Below are 5,000 nucleotides of genomic sequence, written 5' to 3'. Positions count from 1 at the left end.
AAATACAGCAGAAGACACAGAAAGCAAAGCAAAGCTTTGCCGTAATTAGAAATGTGGCAAGATATCAGGGTCACTCAAGTGCAGAAAGGAAGGAGTTGACAAACTGGTTCTCTTGTTGATCAGGTGTCTGGTGAAGACTGGGACAGAAACCATGCGTCGGAGCAGGATTTTTCTCAAGCACACGAACAGTCAGCAACAAAAGCAGTCCCAGACAGCAGTGCTAAAGTAGTAGATCCTACTAGTGAAAGTGTTCCTGAAGTGCAAATCCAAGAAAGTACCATTTCAAGTGTTCCTAATCCTGCACCCAACCCTGCGTTAGAACCCGTACCACAGCCATCACCTGGTCTTCCACCCGTGAAGAACACCGACGCTAGGATTATTAAGCTGCCCCAGGCAAGGCTGGCGACAGGGAGTTTCCCATTCTGCACCTACAATTTGTCTGTGTAGGCGGTTGTTGAAGGTGAACACAGTATTCTTGGTGACATTGCAGAGTAGTCGTTTAACGTTTAGATTTCGTCAACTATGTGGTTGATTGTCTCACCCAGAGGGACCTCTGTGAAAAGAGACGTGACATCAATTGTCATCTATCGTGCTGAGTGCACATGTGGCGAAACCTACATTGAGGAAACAAAACTTCGCAGTGCGAAAGGCAAAAAACGAGAACAAGTCTCATAACTCCGAGCCAGCCCGTCACCTAGCAAAACATCCAACCCACGCATACACATGGAACATTGCGTCCACCGAGAAAACCACCCTTGGGAGGAACATAATGGAGGGCCTGCTAATTGCTTGCGATAAACCAACCCTAAACAAACAAGTACATTCTTTTATTGCGAAACTGTTACCCTTGGGAATAACTTAATCGAACAAAACCAAGTTGTATGAGTTTCCCCCATGTACCCCACTAACGATGACCGTACGATCGGAAACGTTTTGGTTAAAGAAAACATCAGTAACGTTTGGTCTTTTTTTATAATCAATTAATATCATGTTTTCAATGCTATACTGTCTACGTCCACTGCAGAGGAGAAAATATCCTCGGTTCGCAATTGTAACATTTACGAAGTATTGCAGAAATTAGCCCGCAATATTCTAGAAAGTTGCAATTTACTTGGAACTGTTTTTGGAAGGAATGATATGAAAGAAAGCTTTTTTTTAGTTCGTTAAATATACTGGATATATTTTGAACCCCGCTTTGATTCCAATTTCTTTAGAAAACTGACCGTTTGTTTATTTTTATGTGCCCGTTGTTCCAAATAATTTGATTAGCTACTCCAGTTTTCTTCTCGGGTACAGCGTGGATTAATTCTTGCACGCACGCTATGACATCTTTATAAAATGTTGGTAGTGATTTCTCTTAACCTTAGCAATTGACATCACTAATTGCAATGAAAGATCAGTGTACCACCTACACTTGCAAGCAGAGATTTCGGAACGGCTTTCCATGGTGCATCATCGATAGAACACAAGCGCTTAACCCACTGAACATAATTTTAATACCTTAGCAAAAACTGTAAAGTCAGTCATGCTTAGACCTCCCTCCCCTTCCTTTACGTCTTACGATGGTAGATTTTTTTTAATTTTAGGCTGCTTGTAGTTTTAGATAAAATGAAAATTATGCCATTAACCTCTTCTGTAAAGGAAGCAGGAGAATCGAGAACACTGCAAACAAATGTTAGCTTCGAAAGCGAAAGTGTTTGACTATGTTGATTTTTCTGTCAATTGCGATGTCTCTTGGTGGCCAGATTTAATTCTGTGCTTAAACGGTACAAGTTTGTCATAGAAGGTTCTTTTTCGTTGCTAGTTCTTCGTTGTAAGAAAAGTAAATTCCGAGGGCACATATATTTCTTCTCCCTTTAATTGTCTCTGTCACCGGAAAATATATTCGTTAGAAACGTAATGTGTTTCAATCAGCAGTTTTTTTCTGTTTTAGATTATTGAGTGGAAACAAACTACAAGAAATCCCAGACGGGGCCTTCAGGAATTTAAAGAATCTTCGACTACTGTATGTCAGTCAGTTAAATCAGGCCAAAAGCGACCATACCCGGCCTCTAGTGCGTCACATAGAGACACGTTAAATTATGTACTACCTATGCTTTAATCTCAGATTCCTTGTCACTCACATAACTTTAAATCTGTGGGAAAAAATTACCGACTTACTTGATAATTTTTTGATTTCCCAACAGAATGATTTCTGACAACCCCATCAACACCATTGGAGAGCGAGTGTTCACTATCCACAAGAACAACCAATCAATGTGAGTCATACAAGATGACATACTGATTTATATGACAGCGCACCTGAAGGCTACTCCCGAGTTCGACGCCCAGTCGCAACAACACTGATAAGAAAGCACTACAATTATAGTTACATCTACGAGTGGAAATAATAATCTTTGCGGTTCAATGTCCACTACGTGAAAATTTTTATTTTCCTATTTGAAAGTTTATATTAAAAAATGAACTTTTGCGAAAGTATTTTCCATTCCGACGAACAAGAGGCGAATTTTCTACAATCCCTTTTAAAAGCGTTCAAATTGACCGCCATTTTAAAAATTGGCACGCAACTCGCTCAAGTCTTCTCTGGACTCAGAGGCACCTTCTTAGATGATAGACCTAGACGTGATAGATTCTTTTAAAACTGAAAGTACTGAAAACGATCACAGAGCGACACCTCGGCGTTGATCACCTAGAAAACATAGGACCCACGCCAACAAGCATTTCATTATCTACGTCACAGCGATCCCCGACAAATCCTGACCAGCTTAAGGGGTATATCAAATAAAAGTACGACTTTAAAAATTGTACAAAATTGGTGCCTCGTTTTGAAACAGCATATTCTCTTATGCACGACATATCTAGCAATTCTGCACCTCAGAATATCTGTGATCTTTTCACTTGTTCATCCAACGTTCATTCATATAACACTAGATTTTCTGATGTTGGTAACTTATATGTTAATAAATCAAGACTGAGTATTCGGCTTAATTTCATTTTCGGAACTAAGCTATGGAATTGCCTGAGGCCTGACTTGCGCAAACTTGGGAAAAGACTCTTAAAAAACAAAATTCACCTATTTTTACTTGCGGTGCTTGGTGATGAGGATGATGATGTTGATGTCTTACCGTTAATCTTAAAAATTGCCAGTTATCATTAATCACACCCAAGCTATAATTACCTCCTTATGTTTCACTTCTTCTTATAGGGTCTTCTAGTCCTGTTCCGGGACTCTCTCTTACCCCGCCCTGAAAATGGGCCTGGAACCCAGGCGGGAAAAGAGAGAGTCCTGTATTACTTGCAGGTGCATGCTCGGAACGAGCCAATCAGATTGCAAAAAATAGAACAAAGGAGACTTTTGTCTGATTGGCTGTTGAAAATTGTAACATCCAGTTTCCAAACCGCGCACTTCGATGTAAACAAAGCGAAGCGATGATTTCAACTTTGTGCTTGTTCCATCGTTCGTTTTATACCTTGAAGGCGGTCTCTAAAACCTCAAATGGCGGAATTTTTTCTTTATTCACGCTTTTGTAAGCAATCCTTTTAGTTTGCTGGGGGAAGCAACGCTCTTTTAGAGTAAGCTCAATATTACAAGTTCACAGTTTTTATTTCTCCATGTAAGTGGACGTATGACAGCAAATGCGCCAAGTGTGAAAACCCGATCAAAGTCCTTCGTTGGGAAGAGTGTGCTATCTGCAGAAAATGTTACAAAGAGGTTAAGCGAAATCCTCGATCTCGAGGGCTTCGATTCAATCTAAGTAGAATTCGAATGCTCGTACAGCGAATCAATGGAAGAAGCTCGAGGTATGTGTTGAGTCATCGTTTAGCATTATCAGATGTTTTGAATTCTCTTAAAGAACATCTGTTTTCAATATTATCGCGACAGATACGTCGGGCGGAATTCCGTCTACTGTGAGACGAAAGGTGAATTATTGCTTAGTTCACTGCGTTTATTTGACTTGCATATGCGAACACTCTCAAGGCATGTACATACTAACTTAAACATTTAACGTTCTTTTATTCAATGAAACCGAAATAATATTCATAATTACATAGTAATCATAAGGGTATAAAAAATTGCTAAAAGGGATCAATTAGTACATAAGAACTTATTACTTTATTGGATAATAGGGAAGATATCTGTTTATGAACATTGCTTTTGTTATTGAAATGTGCCAACCACAAGAACAAAAGATCCTTTGGTTTGACAGCCAGTGAGGCTCTGGTTGGTACATTAATGACAATAGGTGACGTAAACGCTATCTTTCCCTATTTTATCCTTGATTAATTGTGACTCCTTCAAGTCTTATTTATGCTACCAGCAAATTATTATTGAAAAGTACGGTAATGATAATGTTTTCAAGAAATCTATACATTAGTAAAAGTAAAGAATGATGCGGTGGTTACCGCCATAGGGGTTTCAGGTTGTACTGGAGTGAAGTTTTGTGAATTGGTTTTAATTGCGGAAGTAAAAATTGCGCTTGACCCTCTTCTGATTTAATTTATGCAAAATTTAAAATGTGCATTTTAATGTGTGATGTCTAGAAATATATAAACCAGGGCAGAGGGCTTGTCTTCTGTGTAATTTTTAAATTAAGAAGGGCAGTGTAATTTCAAATTCAAGGCGAAGCAGATTTTTGTTGATATGACACTGACAGGATATTATTAAAGTGCCCCTGTGACCAAAAAATCAATTCATATTTTTCTTTGGATTTTAAAACTATGTTAACAAAACATTAAGTGACCCACGTTTTAAGCCTTGATTTCAAAAAGACACCTCTTTATTTTAACTGTAATTTTCCTATTTAATGGTCCGCCATTACTAACATTATGTTCTTGAGAGAGCTGGATCGAGCAGAAAATGACGTCAAAGGCTCACTAGTTTAAGAATGCAATACATGTGTACGCCACAGAATTAATATGCAGCACAGGGGTTTTGGGCTTTCAGACTTTTAAACTTGCATATATAATAAGCTGCGTTCACACGCTGAAATTTTAAGCTA

General features: G+C 38.7%; 1 long non-coding RNA gene across 1 annotated transcript in view; it reads left to right on the top strand.

The window, feature by feature from the left end:
- Positions 1 to 2,317, top strand: part of LOC138029955 (uncharacterized) — a 23,823-nt gene extending 21,506 nt beyond the window's left edge. The window contains exon 3 of the long non-coding RNA XR_011127988.1: positions 2,187 to 2,317. This is a non-coding gene — a long non-coding RNA (uncharacterized lncRNA). The remainder of the gene's footprint in view (positions 1 to 2,186) is intronic.
- Positions 2,318 to 5,000: the final 2,683 nt, after the last annotated feature.

The sequence above is a fragment of the Montipora capricornis genome, chromosome 13, assembly GCF_036669925.1.
Source record: "Montipora capricornis isolate CH-2021 chromosome 13, ASM3666992v2, whole genome shotgun sequence".
In the NCBI taxonomy this organism is placed as follows: Eukaryota; Metazoa; Cnidaria; class Anthozoa; order Scleractinia; family Acroporidae; genus Montipora; species Montipora capricornis.
Note: the sequence above shows the minus strand (reverse complement) of the source record. Positions and strands in the feature narration are given on the sequence as shown.